This window comes from Macaca mulatta, chromosome X (genome assembly GCF_049350105.2).
Source record: "Macaca mulatta isolate MMU2019108-1 chromosome X, T2T-MMU8v2.0, whole genome shotgun sequence".
NCBI classification, from domain to species: domain Eukaryota; kingdom Metazoa; phylum Chordata; class Mammalia; order Primates; family Cercopithecidae; genus Macaca; species Macaca mulatta.
In genome coordinates this window covers 81,380,644-81,401,054 of record NC_133426.1, presented here as the reverse complement: position 1 = coordinate 81,401,054, position 20,411 = coordinate 81,380,644, and the positions used below count along the sequence as shown (strand labels likewise).

The following is a 20,411-nucleotide window of genomic DNA, read 5'->3' as shown; positions in this document are numbered from 1 at the left end:
CCCCATGATAGGCCCCGGTGTGTGATGTTCCCCTTCCTGAGTCCGAGTGATCTCATTGTTCAGTTCCCACCTATGAGTGAGAACATGCGGTGTTTGGTTTTCTGTTCTTGTGATAGTTTGCTAAGAATGATGGATTCCAGCTGCATCCAAGTCCCTACAAAGGACTCAAACTCATTCTACACTGTTGGTGGGATTGTAAGCTAGTTCAACCATTATGGAAAACAGTATGGCGATTCCTCAAGGATCTAGAACTAGATGTACCATATGACCCAGCCATCCCATTACTGGGTATATACCCAAAGGATTATAAATTATGCTGCTATAAAGACACATGCACACGTATGTTTATTGCAGCACTATTCACAATAGCAAAGACTTGGAATCAACCCAAATGTCCATCAGTGACAGATTGGATTAAGAAAATGTGGCACATATACACCATGGAATACTATGCAGCCATACAAAACACAATTTTAAAATGCATAGAATTGTTCTGGTCTCTGTTTGGTGGCAACTGTGGTAAGATCTTGAAAAAGCTTCTTCTCTAAAGGAAGCACCTGGGGACAATTATTTAACCTTTTTGTAGCATTTTTTTTTCTTAATTTCCTTTTCTTTTATTGAATATTGGATATAGGTATATCTTTTTTGTGTGTAGCATGTTATTTTATATATCTGCCTTATGTTTTGTTTTTGTTTTATTTAAATGTTGGACTTAATGCAGAATAATGTGGAGGCTCTAAATTGTTTGCTTTCTATCTTTTTGTTTAATTAAGGCTATGCCATCTACTTATTCCAGCTCCTTAAAGAATCTCAATTAACTAAAATATTTCTTTTTCAAGTGTTTTCTCACCTCTTTTCTTTAACCTCACATCCTCCTTAGGAATTTTGTGCCCATTATTATGATTTCTGTTTGACAACAGGAGAAACTAAGGTATAAAGAAAGTAAATAGCTAGGCCAATATTCTCTGGGATAAAAAGCAGTCAATTTTACTCTTAGACTTGTGCTTTTTTCCACTACAGCAGGTTTTCCAAGTTCAGCACCAATCACATTAGGAGAAAAAGCTGCACTTTCACTGAGGTTTTGAATCAAAAGACTTGGTCTATGCCCCTGGTTCTGCCTCTCTTATGACCTTGAACAAGCATATTAGGTCTCTGCACTCCTGTAAAATTGGGTAAATGCCAGCTTTTCTTGAAACTCTCTCAAACTTTTCTACTGTTCAGATATCCTTCTCTAATATCATCTTCTTTCCTCTGATTTTCTTGTACTTAGCTTTTCTTTCTTCTATTTTTCTTCTTGAGACTTTCTCTGTTGCAGCCCTGACTATCTTTTCTGGCTTGCCCCTCCTCTTGTTGGTATCATGTTATCCTATGTAATATTTATCTGATCAGTTTCTTGCATTATCTTTGGATGAAGAGGAAGTAAGCCTCATTTGGCATCTTTATAAAGGATACAGTACCTTAATTGATTACTTGTCAAAAAGAATATAAAATATTAAACACGATTAAGATTAAAGATTCCAAACAAGTTGGTAAAAATCTATTTTACTTTAAGGAACTAACAAAGAAGTTTATTTAAATAAAAATTTTTATAGAAGAGGCCATTAAACTAGGGAAACTATATGTTAATTTGGTGTTGGGAGAGATACATGTGTATGTGTGTATAGTTTCAATTAAGTTTGGATGGTGTTTGTATATGATATATAAATTGTGTGTATCAAATGAGTTATTGCTAGTGATTAACAATGAATAAAATAACTTCCAAGATGTGTTAGTTACTATTTACTGAGCTGAATGCTAGAAATACTGATAGCATGAAACTCTATTTCCTAATTATTCTCAGTGTCCAATTCTGCTTTCTGTCTAATCTTCACTAAATCACAGCAGCATATTTTTCAGCAAATTGTGAAACTCAGGTAACCTGGTTAGAGGGGAAAAGATTAATTGAATCACATAAATATTCTCTTTGAAGCTAGACTTTTCCTCCTCTTATGTTCAGATGGGAATAAATCATATCCACCCACCTCCCCCTTACTTAGAGAGTTTTCTCCATGCCTGGAAGGCAAGGGCAAAGAACACAGAGATTTCCTGTCTACAGTGACTTAGGAGTTTAGCATCCTGGGACACTGTGAGGAACAAGGGAATCTTGTTACTGTGCTGTGGGGAGCCCAGAAAGAGGGAACCTAGTTTTATGATGCAACTGGTTTCCTCCCCAAGTTTAGGGAATGTAGGTTCAAAGGATGTAACTAGCCTACAGGCTTAGAAAGATGGCTAGGTAAATCCAGCTTGTTTAGCAGAATGATCGACTTTTGCCCACAGCAGGTAAACTCAGTCTCATTCCTGACTGCTAGTCTCTTCAGTCTAGACTGTGTGACAATTGCTACTAGCTAAGGAATAGAGCTACAAGTGAATATTTTAAGCTGATAGAGGATTTGGGTTTGTCTGTAAGATTATGCTAAATATGTGAATTGTAGTTTTAATGTTAGACATAAGAGAATACCATCAACAATGAGACCTTGAAATGCAGACTTCAACTTTACTTCAAGTGGGATGTTTTCTTATGTTCTTATGGGAAGGAGCCAGTTCCACGTCACATAGCCTACAGATGGTATTTGGAAGGAAAGGGAAAATGGAAGGGGAAGTCAGATTTGGAGATGAGATTGGAAAGGTAGACAATGTAAGCCTTATCTTAGAAGACCTTTATTGCCAGTCTGAGGTGATCTAAACTTCATTGTATATACAAACAATTGGAGAAAGCCTTGTGATCTGGACTGAAAAGGTGTAGAATAATGCAGCTTTAGGGTTTAAACAAATCTGACTTTGAAGTCCTCTTTCTGATACTTACTATGGGCTCTTAGCTATGTTGCCCATTCTTTCAAATGCCTCATTTTTCTCTCTTGTAGAAGATGGATAGTAGTAATTTCCCTTGCATAGCTGTTAATACTAAATATTGTAAATATTAAGTGAGATAATGTATATAAAGTTCAGTGCCTAGCATTGTAGGTACTCAGTGAATACTAGCTATTATGAGTAATCCTTGGACCTCATTACAGCCCTTTGATTCCAGTTTGGTAATTGAGCTTTAGAACAAACAAATGAGGTTGCTCTCTGTTTAGTCATTAAGTCACTTTCAATTTATACAGCAGTTGGTAACCTTCATTTGTATTATTCCATTTAGAATGATTCTTGGAAGTTGTTAAGATCATTTTACACAAGAAAAAACTGAGGCCCATATGGGAAATGGATTGCTTAAGGTGACATAACAATGTCAGAGCTAGGACTAGGACCCAGACAGATTTCTTTTCTTTTTTTTTTTTTTTTTTTTTTTTTTTTGGTAGAGGCAGGGTTTTTGCCATGTTGCTCAGGCTGGTCTCTGACTCCTAGCCCCAAGCAATCCACCCGCCTCAGCCTCCCAAAGAGCTGGGATTACAAGCGTGAGCCACCTCACCCGGCCCAGAACCCAGGTTTCTTAATGCTCTTACTCCCAATTCAGTGCTCTTACTCTTAACTGGAGTTTAGATAACTTCGACTTTTACTTTTTTCTGCGAAACCTATGGTAGACCACATTGTGTAGCTTTTAAAGTTAGAGCTACTTGAATGACAAAAGATTAGGCTAGACAGTAATTTACATACCAATGTTGAATGTTACTTATGGTAAATCCACTAGAAAGCCCCCACCCCTGCATCTCCCTATGTTTTATCCTTGAAGTCTAGCATTTATTAAAACTTAAAATAAATATAAATAAAAAGGCTTCTTACCCCTGAGATAAGCTTTCTGCAGTTGTAATTTGCTAAAAAAAAAAAAAAAAAAAAAAATTCTAATTACAAAGGATTGCAACTTTCCAGTAGTACAAGGATGATTCCACTTATAATTTGCAATCATTACCTTACTCTGTCTAGAGAAGAAAACACGTGGAAATTTCCTTTTTTCAAGAATACCAAAGCCATATTAATATATTTTGTTTCTTCCTCTTGGTAGATCTTACTCTCATAGAACTATTTTGTAATCTTATTTAAAAGCCAGTTCTACTAATAACGGTCCTTTGAGTTTCCCGGGTTCCACTGTTTATTACTCAGCTCTTTTATATCTGCTCCTTTGCATGCAGTAAACCAAACACCCTCATTATTCAGCAAAATAATGAATATCTACTGTGTGCTAAACATCACATAAGAGGCAAGTATGATTGATACTGGACTGTCTTGAAACCCAAGTACTCTGGATATGGGTGTTGGCAGGGGCTGCAGAAGCAGTATGTATCATAGTAAACTAAAAAGAACAATGGATTTGGCATCAGGATATATGAATTCAACCTCTAGCATGTCATATGACTCAGTTTCTTCATCTATTAGCGAGGCTACTAAACTAAAGTCTCTGCTTAGCAATTTTTGGGCCAAAAAATTCTTGGTTGGGTGCATCAAAACTTTTAAGCTAAACATTGTAGTTCTGAAGGTGACCAGTTCCTCTGCAGATTTTGTAAATGAATAAAGAAACACAATGCAAAGACAGTTCTCTAATTTTTCTGGGGATTTCATGTTCAGATTTCCTATGAGTGCAGGATCAGCCAGGCCCCATGCTTGACAGATTGCAGCTCATATTCCCTAAAGTAGACAGTTGCCTTTGCCTTCATCTGGGCACAAGACATGGTCCTACAATTTTAATTGCTCTATGACTTTTATTTTTTATTTTTATTCCTAATGGAAATAATGGTCTCGGTGTGACAAGGGAATGTTAAGACTTTTATTTTTTTTTTTTTTAAGCAGTGTTTTAGTCTGTGCTGCTATAACAGAATACCAGACTGGGTAATTGAGAAGGAAAAGAAATTCATTTTTCACACTTCTGGAGGCTGGGAAGTCCAAGATCAAGGTGTTGCTATCTGGTGAGGCCCTTCTTACTGACTTCACATGGCAGAAGATCAGAAAAGAGCAGACCCACTCCTGCAAGCTGTTTTTATAACAGCGCTAATCCATTCATGAGAGTAGAGCCTAGAGCCCTAGTGACCAAAACACCTTCCATTAGGCCCCACTTCCCAACACTGTTACATTGGAGATTCAGTTTCCAACACATGCATTTTGGAAGGAACAAAAACATTGAAATCATAGCAGGCAAAAACCACTTCCCTCCTCTAGCCATAAAAGCTCCTTTCCATTCCATTTTAAGTTGAAGGGATCATCTTTGTTTAGAGGTGAGATAGCTTTGGAATGTTATCAGTAAAAGCTGACAGAGCCTATATAGGTTAAATAAATTGAATCAACAATTAACCTTGCAAAACAAAGCACCAGGCCCAGATTGGATCACCAGTGAATTCTACCAAACATTTAAGGAAGAAGTTATACCAATTCTCTGTAATCGCTTCCAGAAAATTGAGGTAGATAGAATACTTCCTAACTTATTTTATAAGACCAACATTACCCTAATAAAGCCAGACAATGACATTACAAGAAAGGGAAACTACATACCAATATCTCTCATTAATACAGATATAAAAATCCTCAATAAAATATTATCAAATCAAGTCTAACAATGTACAAAAACAATTATATATCACACCAAGTAGATTTTTTTTGAGACAGAGTCTCACTCACTTTGTCACCCAGGCTGGAGTGCAGTGGTGCGATCTTGGCTCACTGCAAACTCTGACTCCGGGGTTCAAGGGATCCCCTTGCCTCAACCTCCCAAGTAACTGGGATTACAGTCTTGTGCCACCACACCTGGCTAATTTTTGAAGTTTTAGTAGAGACAGGGTTGTACTATTTTGACCAGGCTCGTCTCAAACTCCTGACCTCAAGTGATCTGCCCACCTTGACCTCCCAAGGTGCTGGGATTACAGGTATGAGCCACTGCACCCAGCCCCAAGTAGAATTTATCCTAGGTTTACAAGGCTGGTTCAACATTTGAAATACAATTAATGTAATCCATCATATTAACAGAAAAAAAAATCATACGATCATATCAATAGATGCAGAAAAAGCATTTGTCAAAATTCAACACCTATTCATAATAAAAACTCCTAACAATCTTAAGAATGGAGGGGAACTTCTTCAATTTGATAAAGGACATTTACAAAAAAACCTACAGCTAAAATTATACTGAATGGTGAGAAACTAGATGCTTTCCTACTAAGACTGAGAACGAGACAAGGCTATCCACTCCTACCGCTCCTATTCAGCATTGTACTGAAAGTTCTAGCTAATTCAGTAAGACAAGGAAAAGAATGCCGGCATGGTGGCTCACGCCTGTATTCCCAGCACGTTGTGAAGCCAAGGCGGAAGAATCACTTGAGGCCAGGAGTTCAAGACCAGCCTGACCAACATGATGAAACCCTGTCTCTACTAAAAATACAAAAATTAGCTAGGTGTGGTGGCACATGTCTGTAATCCCAGCTACTTGGGAGGCTGAGGCAGGAGAATCGTTTGAACCTGGGAGACGGAGGTTGCAGTGAGCCAAGATGGTGCCACTGCACTCCAGCCCAGGTGACAAAACAAGACTCTGTCTCAAAAAAAAAAAAAAAAAAAAAAAAAATGCTGAGCACTGTAGCATATGCCTATAGTCCCAGCTACTCAGGAGGCTGAGGCAGGAGTATTGCTTCAGTCCAAGAGTTTTTGGTATGATCGCACTACTGCACTTCAACTTGGATGACAGAGTGAGACCCTCAAAACCAAAACAAAAGAAAAGAAAAACAATACCATTTACATTCTCATCCAAAAAAAGGAAATACTTACATATAAATCTAACAAAATATGTACAAAATCTGTATGAGGAAACCACAAAACTCTGATGAAAAAAATCAAAGGAGATCTAAATAAATGGAGATATTTCATGTACATGGATAAAAAGACTCGATGTTGTCAAGAAGTCAGTTCTTCCCAACTTAGTCTTTAGATTCAACACAATCCAAATAAAAATCCCAATAAGTTACTTTGTGGATATCAACAAAGTAATTCTAAAGCTTATATGGGCAGGTAAAAGATACAGAATATCCAACATAATGTTGAAGGGGAAAAAAAAATTGGAAGGCTGACACTATGCAATTGTAAGACTTACTATAAAGCTACAGTAATCAAAACACTGTGGAACTGGCAATAGACAAATAGATAATGGAACAGAATAGATACACAAATATAGTCAACTGATCTTCCACAAAGCTGCAAAGGCAATGCAATAAGAAAAAGATAGACTTTTCAACAAATAGTACTGAGACAATTGGACAACCATATACAAATAAATGAATCGAGACACAGACCTTACACCTTTAACAAAAACTAACATAAAAAGTATCATAGAATATAAAATTAAAACTATTAATATAAAATATATAAATATTATATATTTATATATTATATTAATATAATATAAAATTATATTATATTATATTATTATATTATAATATTATAAATATATTTTATTTTTTATGAATATAAAATTAAAACTATTAACCTACTAGAAGAAAACATAGGAGAAAATCTAGGTGATCTTGGGCTTGGTGATGACTTTTGTTTTTTAAAAGAGATTTTATTTTTTGGATTAGTTTTTGATTTACAAAAAAAAAAAAAAATAAGCAGGCAGCACAGAGTTTCTATATACCCTGCACCTGGTTTCCCTTATAGTATGGTATGTTTGTTACAATTAAGGAACCAATATTGAAACATTATTATTAATTAATAGCTATAGAGTAGTCAGATTTCCTGAATTTTTTATAATTTCAACTTTTATTTCAGATTCAGAGGGTACATGTGCAAGTTTGTTACATGGGTATGTTGCATGATGCTGAGGTTTGGGATACAATTGTCCCATCACCCAGGTACTGAGCATAGTACCCAATAGTTAGTTTTTCAATCCTTGCCCTACTCCCTCTATCCCACCTCTTATAGTCCCCAGTGTCTATTGTTGCCAGGTAATAACTTTTTAGATAAAACATCAAAGGCATGATCCATGAAAGAAAAAAAAGATAAGTTGAACTTCATTTGAATTTAAAACTCCTGCTCTGAGAAAAACACTGTTAAGAGAATAAAATAACAAATCACAGAGTGGGAAAAAAATTTGCAAATCACATATCTATAAAGGACTGGTATCCAAAAAATATATAGAACCGTTAAAGCTCAACAATAAGAAAACAAACAGCCCAATGAAAAATGGGCAAAAAAACTGAACAGCCAAAGCAATCCTAAGCAAAAAGAACAAAGCCAGAGGCATCACCTTACCCAACTTCAAACTATGCTACAAGGCTACAGTAACCAAAATAGCATGGTACTAATAAAGAAAAAAAAAAAAAAAAAAAAAAAACAGACACATTGACCAATGGACCAGAATAGAGAGCCCAGAAATGAAGCCAAACACCTATAACCATCTGATCTTTGACAAAGCTGACAAAAATAACCCTTGGAGAAAAGACTCCCTATTCAATAAATGATGCTCAGAAAACTGGCTGGCCATATGCAGAAGAATGAAACTGGACCCCTACCTATTACCACATACAAAAATTAACTCAAGATCTCAAACTACAAAAATCATAGAAGAAAACCTAGGAAAAACCTTTGTCAGCATCAGCACTGGCAAAGAATTTATGGCTAAGACCTCAAAAGCAATTGTAACAAAAAAAAAATTTGCAAGTGGGACCTCATTAAACTAAAGAACTTCTGCACAGCAAAAGAAACTATCAACAGAGTAAATGGACAGCCTACAGAATGGGAGAAAATATTTGCATACTGTGCATCTGACAAAGGTCTAATCCAGAATCTATAAGGAACTTAAATCAACATGCAAAAAGCAAATAACCCATTAAAAAGTGGGCAAGGGAGGGGTGGAGCGAGATGGCCAAATAAAAGACTTTACCAATTATCCCCCGCAACAAGGACACCAATTTAACAATTATGTACACACACACAGAAAGCACCTTCATAAGGACCAAAAATCAGGCGAGCACTCACAGTACATGGTTTTAACTTCGTATTGATGAAAGAGGCACTGCAAAAGGTAAGAAAGACAGTCTTGAATTGCAGATATGACCCCTCCTGTATGCCCTGGCAGCAGCCATGGGGCATGAAGAATATGGGGTTTTGAAAGAGGGAGACCGCAGCGCTCGTGAGACATTCCATTGAACTCAGTGCTGCCCTATCACAGCAGAAAGCAAAACCAGGCTGAATTCAGCTGATTCCCACCCACAGAGGGAGTATTTATTTATTTATTTATTTTAATACCAAAACATGTTTAATGTTTCACTTCCAGGAAAAGGGAACACTTTACAATAAGTGAGAAAATATATATCCACATTTTGAAAAAAACTCCAAAACAAAATGCATTTTGACACAAGATAATTGGAAATATTTCCATAGTTGTAAGAGTTTATTGTCAAAAATGATGTATGTCCATCTATAAAACTCTCCTATCTGAAGATTTAAAATGTTGCTAAAACAAATTTATCTGCTCTAGTTTTAAGTATTTTCTTTTTTTCTTTTTCTTTTTTTTTTTTTTAATTATACGGAGTATTTAAATTAATCCTAGTGAGAGGGGAATCGCACATCCTAGCGGTTGGAACTTGAGTTCCCTCAAGCCTCTGCAACACAGGCTAAAATGCTCTGGGGCTCTAAATAAACTTGAAAGGCAGTCTAGGTCACAAGGACTGCAACACCTAAGCGAATCGTTGTGCAGAACTGGGCTCAGAGCCAGTGGACTGGGCCGGGGCCCAAGACCTACTGAGACACCAGCTGGGAGGTTAAGGAACTGATTGCAACACCCCACCGTCAACCCCAGATTTCACAGCTTGTGGCTACAAAAGAGACCCATTCTGTCCACTTGAAGAGAGGAAAGGGAAGGGTGGGAAGGACTTTGTCTAGCATCTTGGATACCACCTCAGCGACAGCAGGATAAGGCACCAGGCAGATTGATGAGGCACCTGGATGATATTTTGAAACACAACCTGGGCCAAAAGGAAACCTGCTGCCTTCAAGGGAAGGACACAGTGCTGGCATGACCCATCACCTGCTCAGCAAAGAGCCCTTGGACCTTGAATAACCAGCAGTTATACCCAGGTACTATGCCGCTGGGCTTGGATGAGACTCAGACTAGCTGGCTTCAGGTAAGACTCAGTACATTCCCAGCTGTGATGGCTATGGGAAGAGACTCCTTTTACTTGAGAAAAGTGGAAAGAAAAGTAATGCAGACTTTGTCTTGCACCTTCGGTGAGGCTTGCAAATACTATCTTATAACCCATTATTTTAAGCTGATAACAAGTTAACACTGCATAAACAAACAAATGATCAAAAAGAAAACCAATAAAAACTCTATTCCTTAACTTCATCTCCCGAGTTTTTAACTTTTTGTTCTTTTATATCTTATTGTACTATCCATGTCTTCAAAAGTTGTTGTCGTTTTTTTTTATTTGCTCATTTTTAGTCTTTCTACTTAAGAGTAATTTACACACCATGATTACAGTTCTATAATATCCTGTCTTTTTCTGTGTACTTACCATTATCAGTGAGTTTTATACCTTCAGATGATTTATTCTTGCTCATTAACACCCTTTTCTTTCTGATTGAAGTACGGAGAGATCTAGTGTTGATGAAATTCCTCAGCTTTTGTTTGTCTGGAAAGTCTTTATTTCTCCTTCGTGTTTGAAGGATATTTTCACCAGATATACTATTCTAGGGTAAAAGTGTTTTTTGTATTTTGTTTTTTTCCTTCAGCACTTTAAATATCTCATGCCACTCTCTCCTGACCTGTAAGGTTTCCACTGAAAAGTCTGCTGCCACACTATTTGAGCTCCATTGTATGTTATTTGTTTCTTTTCTGTTTCTGCTTTTAGGATTCTTTCTTTATCATTGACCTTTCACAGTTTATTATTTATTTATTTATTTATTTATTTATTTATTTATTTTTGAGACAGAGTCTCGCTGTGTCACCCAGGCTGGAAGGCAGTGGCGCAATCTCGGCTCACTGCAAGCTCTGTCTCCCGGGTTCACGCGGTTCTCCTGCCTCAGCCTCCTGAGTAGCTGGGACTACAGACGCCTGCCACCACGCCTGGCTAATTTTGTGTGTGTATGTGTTTTTAGTAGAGACGGGGTTTCACCGTGTTAGCCAGGATGGTCTCGGTCTCCTGACCTCGTGATCCTCCCACCTCAGTCTCCCAAAGTGCTGGGATTACAGGCGTGAGCCACCACGCCAGGCCCACAGTTTTGATTATTAAATGCCTTGAGGTAGTCTTCTTTGGGTCAAATCTGCTTGGTCTTCCATAACCTTTTTGCACTTAAATGTTGATATCTTTCTCTAGGTTTGGGAAGTTCTCATTATTTTCCCTTTGAATAAGCTTTCTACCTCTATCTCTGTCTCTTCCTCCTCTTTAAGGCCAATAACTCTTACATTTTTCCTTTTAAGGCTATTTTCTAGATCTTGTAAGTGTGCTTAATTGTTTTTCATTCTTTTTTCTTTTGTGTCCTCTGACTGTGTATTTTCAAATAGCCTGTCTTTAAGCTCACTAATTCTTTCTTCTGCTTGATCAATTCTGCTGTGAAAGAGTCTGATGCCTTCTTCAGTATGCCAGTTGCATTTTTCAGCTCCAGAATTTCTACTTTATTCTTTTTATTTTAATATCTCTGTTAAATGTATCTGATAGAATTCTAAATTTCTTCTCTGTTAGCTTGAATTTATTTGCATTTCCTCAAAACAGCCATTTTGAATTCTCTGTGTGAAAGGTCACATATCTCTCTTGCTCCAGCATTGGTCCCTGGTGGCTTATTTAGTTCATTTGGTGTGGTTATGTTTTCCTGGATGGTCTTGAAATTTGTAGATGTTCATCTGTGAATGTTGAAGAGTTGTGTATTTATTGTAGTCTTCGCAGTCTGGGTTTGTTTGTACCTGTCCTTCTTGGAAAGGCTTTCAAGATATTCAAAAGGACTTAGGTGTTGTCTCCTAAGCTCTATCTGCTTTAGGAGACACCCCAAGCCCAATAATTCTGTGACTTTTGCAGACTCATAGAGGTACCGCCTCGGTGATCTTGAATAAGAATCTGAAAGAATTCTCTGGATTACCAAGCAGAAACTCTTGTTCTCTTCCCTTACTTTCTCCGAAGCAGAGACTCTCTCTCTGTTCTGAGCCACCTGGAGCTGGGGGTGGACTGACACAAGCACCCTCTGTGACCACCACCACTAGGACTGTGCTGGGTCAGATCTGAAGCCAGCACAACACTGGGTCTTACGCAAGGCTTGCTGTAACCACTCCCTGGCTACCACCTATGTTCACAGTACCTAGGACTCCACAATCAATAGGTGGCAAAAGCAGCCAGGCCTGTGTCCTTCCCTTCAGGGTGGCGAGCTCCCCCCAGGCCCCAGGCAGGTCCAAAGGTGCTGTACAGGTGCCAGGGACTAGAGTCAAAAACCTTAGAAGTCTACCTGGTGTTCTATTGTACTGCGGCTGAGCTGGCACTCAAATCACAAGATGCAGTTCTTCCCACTCTTCCCTCCCGTTTCCAAAGGCAGAGGAGCCTCACCCCATGGCCACAACTACAGGCCCACAGGGAGTACTGCCAGACTAGCGCCAATGTTCCCTTAAGGCCCAAGGGCTCTTCAGTCAGCTTGTGGTGAATGCTGCCTGAATTGATTCTCCTTTCGGGGCAGTGGGCTCTGCTCTGGCCCCGGGCAGGTCCAGAAATGTCATCCAAGAGCCAGAGCCTATAATTGGGGACCCTGATAGTTGGCTTGGTGCTCCGTGCCCCTGTGGGCAAGATGGTATCTGAGGTGCAAGACAAAGTCCCCTTTACTTTTCCCTTTGCTTTTCTTAGGCAGGAGTCTCGCCCTGCAGCCACCAAAGCTGGGAATGTGCTGAGTCTCTCCTGAAGCCAGCAAGTCTCAGAGACTCATCAAGACCTTCGATGTAGTACCGGGGTAATTCAAGGGCTCTTTGGTTAGCAGCTGATGAATGCCACCAGGACTGGGTTCTTCCTTTCAAGGTAGCATTTTCCCTTCTGGCCCAGGTTATGTCTAGAAATGTCATCCACCATCTTGCTCTGCCCTCTCCTCGGTGTGGCCATTTTGGAAGGCAGTTTGGCAGTTTCTTAGAAAGCTTATCATACTCTCATATGATCCAGTAATCATGCTACTTGTATTTATCCAAATGAGTTGAAAACTTGCATCCACAAAAAACCTGCACAAGTGTTTATAGCAGCATTATTCATAATTGCTCAAACTTCTAAGCAACCATGATGTCTTCCAATAGGTGAATTGATAAATGCACTGTTATATCCATACAATGAAATATTACTCAGCACTAAAAAGAAATGAGCTATCAAGCCACAAAAAGACGTGGAGAAACTTTAAATGCGTATTGCTACATGAAAGAAGCCAATCTGAAAGGCTACGTACTGTCTGATTCCAACTATACCACATTCTGGAAAAGGCAAAACTATGGTGACAATAAAAAATTCAGTGGTTACCAGGTGTTTGGGGGAAGAGAGAGAGGGATGAGTAGGTGGAGCACAGAGCATTTTTAGGGCAGTGTAACTATTCTGTATGATGCTGTAATAGTGGATACATATCATTATACATTCCTCAAAACCCATAGAATGTTCAACACAAAGAGTGAGCCTTAATATAAACTATAGACTTTAGTTAACAGTCTATCAACATTAGTTTGGGGTGGGGGAAAAGAAAACAATACTAAATAAATAAAATTTAGTAATAACTTCACTAAATAAATTATATTGTATGGCCTATCTATACGATAGAATATATTTTTAATTTTAATTTTTTATAAATAGTATATTTTACAGCTATTAAAGGATGATACATTATGGAAAGACAAAACTATAGGGACAGAAAACAGGTTAGTTGTTACTTAAGAACTAAGGGAGGATTGACTACAAAGGGGTAGCTTGAGGGAATTTTTGGGATCATGGAACTGTTCTGAATTGTGATTGTGGTAGTGATTATCCCATTGCATGTGTCTGTAAAAATTAATAGAACTGTACAATGAAAAATTATTTTTACTGTGCATAATTTTTTAAAGTAAATGAAAATAGGATGGGGAATTTTAGAAAGCTTTTTATTAAAAAAAAAAAAAAAATAGCTCGTAGTAGCCTTCCAGTTGTGAAAGTTCTCACAGCACGCAAGGGCATTGTTTTCAGTTAACAAATGTTTCATTTAGACTCAGATTACCAGGATAGAAGGGTCCTTCAAGATCACTAAACCCCCCACATGCACCCTCATTTTACAGAGGGAGAAACAAGCCCAGAAAGAAGGGAGTTTCCCAAGGTTACATGCAAATTAGTGGATACTTTGTATAGTTTCAGTCTTTTGACGTTTATTGAGAATTATTTTGTGGCCTAACATATATGGCTTGTCTCGGAGAATGTGTATTCTGCTGCTGTTGGGTTTGGTGTTCTTTGTATGTCTGTTAGGTCTTATTGGTGTTTAGGTTCTCTATTTTCTCATTGATCTTGTATTTAGTGGTTCTGTCTATCATTAAAAGTGGGGTATTGAAGTCTCCAGCTATTATTATAGAAATGCCTATTTCTCCCTTCAGTTCTATGAGTTTTTGCTTCATATATTTTGGGCCTGTCTTGTTAGGTACTTAACAAGAGAGGTGTTCATAATTATTATGTCTTCTTGATGAATTAACTCTTTTATCAATGTATAATGTTCCTGGATGGGCACAGTGGCTCATGCCTGTAATCCCAGCACTTTGGGAGGCTGAGGCAGGAGTATCCCTTGAGCCCAGGAGGTTGAGGTTGCAGTGAGCCATGATCGTGCCAGTTCACTCCAGTCTGGGCAACAGAGCAAGACCCTGTCTCCAAAAAGAAAAATGTTCTGTTACTTGGTTTTGAGAGTTCATTATTGTTCATTATTTGAGCTAAATCCCTTAATTTGAGGAAGTGTGTATTTGTTTGTATATATGTGCACACATGCATGTGCTGCTGACCAGTGTGGTAAATAGCGCAGGGCTACTCTACTTGGTCTTTAATGCCATGGAAAATGAAAAACTTTTTTTTAATTTTTAATTTTATTTATTTATATATTTATTTATTTTGCCGGCAGCTCTAAAACCAGCACAAATTGGGATCATACGCTCCCTATTCTAATGAGATATTATAGTTGAGAATGAGTCAGGGGACTCACTGTGAAGGAGACCAGGTCTTTATTGAGGCCTTTGTGAAAATCTCTGCTACACACAGATAACAACTGAAATCCAATTTACTTCACACTCAAAAGGAAGTCTTAGTTTTATTGACTTAACAACTAGTCAATAAAATTAAAAAGCATTAGTGGCCAGGTGTGATGGCTCATGCCTGTAATTCTAGCGTTTTGGGAGGCTGAGGTGGGAGGATCACTTGAGGCCAGGGGTTCAAGACCAGCCTAGGCAACATGGCAAGACCCCATCTCTACAAAAATAAAAAATAAAGCAGTACCAATTTGAGAATTTTCTTCATTGCTCCCTTGTTTCACTGTCATTTTTTTTTTTTTTTACTTTATTCCTTTTTCTTTCTCTGGTTTTTCTCCAACTGTTTTATTTTCCGTTTTCTTTACATCTTTCCTTTTTTCTTCTCTACTTCCACTTCTCTTTACCCTTTGCTCCCATGTATCTTTCTCTCTGATTTCTCCTTTTCTGTATTATTCTCTTTACCCTGTGACTGTTGCATTACTGGACACTGGCAGTGAGAATAAATATTTTAAGTTAACGTCAATAGGGATATCTTAATAGAAGACATAACTATAATTTTGTTTCTTTGTGGGAGAAATATACACATTAAAATAAAAGGCCTATACTCTATTGCCATCTAATTGGAGCTTCTGTGCTGGCAGAAAATGCACTGGAAAAAAAATAAACCAAAACTCCTTGATAAGAAAAGCATAGTAGCTAGGCCCAAATGTCCACCTTGCTCTTTATTAGAATTATCTAAATACAAAGATGAAAACAATACTTTTCTCCAAGAAACAATCTCTGCAAAAAGCCCCTTTGGCATCAAAGCTATGAACTTTACGGAAAGCCAGAGTTTCTCAGATTGTGTGCCATATGGATAGTTTGACCTATTATGAGTTCTGATTGAGAGAAGAATGCAATATAAAAGCAGCTATTGGGTTTAAGCACAGTGTGGTGTGGTGTTGCAGTGATAGTCTTGAGTGCCTTTCTGAGTTAGGCACACTTTTATTATTTTGTTTTAGTTTTTTGTTTTTTGGTTTTTGGTGGTTTTTTTTTTTTGTTGTTGTTGTTTTTTTTTTGTTTGTTTGTTTGGTTTGGTTTGGTTTGGTTTTTGGAATTTTTGAGACAGGATTTCACTCTATCACCCCAGCTGTAGTGCGGTGCTGTGACCATAGCTTACTGCAGCCTCAACCTCTCTGGCTCAAGCGATCCTCCTGCCTCAGCCTCCCCAAGTAGCTGGGACTACAGGTGCATGCCACCACTCCCAGCTAATTTATTTACAATTTTTGTAGAGATGGGGTTTTCTTGTGTTGCCCAGGCTGGTCCCGAACTACTGGGCTCAAGTGATTCTCCTGCCTTGGCCTCCCAGAGTGTTGGGATTACTGGCGTGAGCCACTGCGCCCGGCCAGACACTCCTTAATTAACTCTTGCAGGCTGATAAGGTTTGGAAATCTCCATTGAATTTTAGGTTTATTTCCACCTCTGTTATTTTAATCTTACCTTAGGCTGTAGACAGCTGGAATGGGCTGGAAGACTTTTGGTGGTTTAAATCTTTTACAAGATGGTGATCTAGCCCTTTGGATGTTAGTGCACTGTGTGTGAGTATACATATTTATCACACACAGTCACTGTCTTTGAAAGTGAGGGTGCATATCTTTCTCAGCCATCTCTTTCTTGTAAAGCCATTGAAGTAATGCCAAGGTCTGAAGAAAGCACATTCTGGTTCCAGGAAGTCAAAGGTTATTTCCTTGAAGGATTTGGCCTAACTAAAGACTTTCGAAAGTAGGGAGTAATAATAATGTAATTGTCCTGAGTGGCCCCAGTTATCCTCTGGGAAGTAGGCATTACTCCTGACTATCACCTCCCTGTATCTGGTAAAGAGAAAGAGTGGCATTTTTTTTCATCACCTTTTATTTCAAGTTCTGGTGTACATGTGCAGGATGTGCAGGTTTGTTACATATTTAAACATATGCCATGATGGTTTGCTGCACAGATCAACCTATTACCTAGATATTAAACCCAGCATCCATTAACTATTCTTCCTGATGCACTCACTCCCCCAAGAGTGACATTTTGAAGGCACTTGGGTTTACTGGCAATGTGTCCTTGCTTAGCCAGTGTGACTGGATGGCCAGGGCTTGACAAGAAGTAACATATCTTGACCATAGAAATTCAAGTTTTGGTTCACTTTCTCTTCTTCTTAAATCCCACCTTTAGATTGGTTTTCACTTTGCCCTCATTTCCCAGAGAACACAGAATACTTCCCAGGAAAAAAGGCTTATGCCATGCACAGTTCCATCCTGCTTCTTACTAAACCCATCTCTCTGGGATTGCTGGTGATTGGAATTCACATGGAACATTCTACTTTGAGCTTGGTAAAGCAGCTGGTTTTGTTAAGAAAACCCAAGAAAAGCTTTGGCCTCTGTTCCCACCTCCCACAGAGCCAAAAAGAAGCCCAGTCTAGGTAGAGCTGAAAGGGCATTTGAACACCATCTAGTTCCACTCCTCATGGTACAGATGGAAAATTCAAGCCCAAAGTTGAAAAAAGGAACTTGTTTAAGGTCACACAGTTAGATAATGGTTACCTTCTGACTTCAGAAGACTGTTCTTCCTCCCTAGTTGTATTAAGGAGGAATCTAACAGACATCTGTTTAAACTATTATCTCTCTCTGTGTGTGTGTGTGTGTGTGTGTGTGTGTGTATGTGTGTGTGTGAACATGGTTTAATTTTTAAACTTTATTTGGGATGACTTTTGTACTTACAGAAAAGTTGCAAAGCTAGTACAAAGAGTTCCAATATACCGTTTGCCCAGTTTCCCCTAATGTTATCATCTGTACATTACTATGGTACATTTACAAAAACTAAGAAACCAACACTGGTATATTACTATTAACTAAACTCCAGACTTCATTCATATTTCACCAGTTTTTCCATTAATGATCATTTTTCTAAAATACCAGAATCCAATCCAAGATAATAATTGCATTTAATCATCATGTGTCCTTAGTCTTCTCTGGTCTGTGGCAGTTTCTCTGCTTTTCCATAACTGTAAGATTTTTAAGAGCATTGGTCAGGTATTTTGCAGAATGTCCCTCAATTTGTGGTAGTTCAATGTTTTTCTTATGATTGCACTAGGGTTATAGATTTTGGAGAAGAATCCCACAGAGGTAACGTTCCATTTTCCTCACGTTATTTCAAGGCGCACATATATAGTCTTTAACAAGACATCACTAGTAATTATCACTATTTAACTTTGGTCATTTGGTTAAGGTTGTGTTTGCCATGTTTTTGCAATGTAAAGCAACTACTTTTTCCTTTTTCATTCTGTATTCTTTGGAAGTAAGTCCAGCTCACACCCAAGCTCTACCTCCTTGAAAGGGGAATCTCTACATACGTTATTTAGAATTCTTCTGTTAGGACAATCTGTCTTTTCTCCACCATTTATGCATTTATTTGATCATTTATTTATATTGTATATGTGGGCTAATATTTATTTATTTTATACTTTGGGTTTTAATCTGATACTACCTTATTATTTTGTTGCTCAAGTGCTCCTGCTGTAGCCATTAGGAATTATTTCAGGTTGGTTCCTGTGTCCCTTTAAACACATGCCCTCTTCCTTTTATCTTTTTAGCACTTGCTAATTTTCTGGTACTACAAGATAGTCCAGGCTCATCTTGTATTTTCCCTGACATAGCCCTATAATGAACCATTAATCCAAAGAACTCTGGTTCCTTTTATTGGAAAATGGTATTTAGAAACCAAGATCTAGGAGTGGTCATTGTTACCAAGCTATCATTGCTCCCAGACTTTCTCAGTGGACATAACTGGGTAATATATGTTTGTTTATGTACTAACCTTTGTATACATATATATCTATAATCATTTGTGTGTCTATCCGTTATGTGTGTGTGTGTATATATGTATGTGTGTGTATATATATGTATATATATTAAGCTAAGCATGAGTTTATATTGATGTCTCTAACTCTAATCCAATACTACAGGGTTCATTCTAGCGTTCCTTTCTTTTTATCTGTAACTTCCCCCTATAACAATGACAAACCTAGCTTCCACTACCCACCATCCATTTACTTAATTGTTCAAACCCAACCAGTCTCACAATTGTTCATCTATACCACCATGACAACAGCTTTATCAACTACAGTACAGTGTTTATGTATGGTTATTTGTCTTTATTTTTATAGTTTCTAGCTAAAACACAATTTTTCAAAGTTAAATCAGCTTCGTACCCCCTTCCTCAGTGCACTTATGTCACACATTTGTAATACAGTTAGATTAATTTGTCACAGTCTGCATTCCATCATGAGATCCTCTGACATCTGGTTGATGTTTGAATTTGCATATGTTAAGGCTGATTCTTTGTAAATTACAGGTCTATAGGTTTTGACAAATGCGTAATGTCATGTGCTCACCACCCCAATACCATACAGAAGAGTTCCATCACTCTCAAAATTCCTCTGTAAATCCGCTTTGTTATCAACCAGTTTCCTGACCCCTAACACTCAGAAACTACTGATAAGTATCCCATCCCTATAGTTTTATATTTTCTAGAGTGTCATATGAATGGAATAATATAATATGTAGTCTTTGGATATGGCTTCTCTCTCCTAGCAAAATGCATTTAAGACTCATTCATGTTGTGTGAATCAATAGCTCCTTTTATATAAGTAGTTCCTTTTAATCACTGAATAGTATTCCATTGTAAGAATACTTTTTATCCATTCTCTTGTTGAAGGACATCTTGATTGTGTTTAGCTTTGAGAAATTATGAACGAAGTTGCTAGAAACATCCACTAGCAGGTTTTTGTGTGGATGTTAAGTTTTCAATTAACTTGGGTAAATACCTAGAAGTACATTTGCTGTATCATATGGTAGGTCTAACTTTTAACACAATTCCTTTCCAAGAAGTCTGGGTTGAGTATGTATGTATGGTGCAGTGGGATATCTGTTCCTGAGCTGGACTGAAATCGTGATCATTCTCACACCACATTCCATGTGGATGGAAAATAGAATATCAATGGGATGTCTTCTTCTCCTACCTGGAAGATGAAGTTTCTGCAAATGACCATTAGATGGCGGGTTACTTGCTGGCACTCTGAGAGCTAGAAGTCTGGGAGATTGTGGGAGACTGTGAAAATCATATTACTCTACCCCCTTCCCTTTTCTTGGCAAAGGGATATTCTAGCCACACTCAGGAAATAAAATACATGATTTCTGACTCCTAGCATGTACCTTTCTACTGCTTCAGGAAGTTAGGCTTGGGTTTC

At 37.9% G+C, this 20,411-nt stretch overlaps 1 protein-coding gene across 2 annotated transcripts in view; it reads left to right on the top strand.

The window, feature by feature from the left end:
- Positions 1–20,411, top strand: part of NEXMIF (neurite extension and migration factor) — a 188,255-nt gene that overhangs the window by 112,377 nt on the left and 55,467 nt on the right. The window contains exon 2 of one of the 2 annotated variants that reach the window (XM_077989445.1): positions 12,768–12,935. The exons of the other annotated variant lie outside the window; for it this stretch is intronic. The gene's annotated coding sequence lies outside the window, so the exon portion shown is untranslated. The remainder of the gene's footprint in view (positions 1–12,767; positions 12,936–20,411) is intronic. 2 annotated transcript variants of the gene reach the window in all.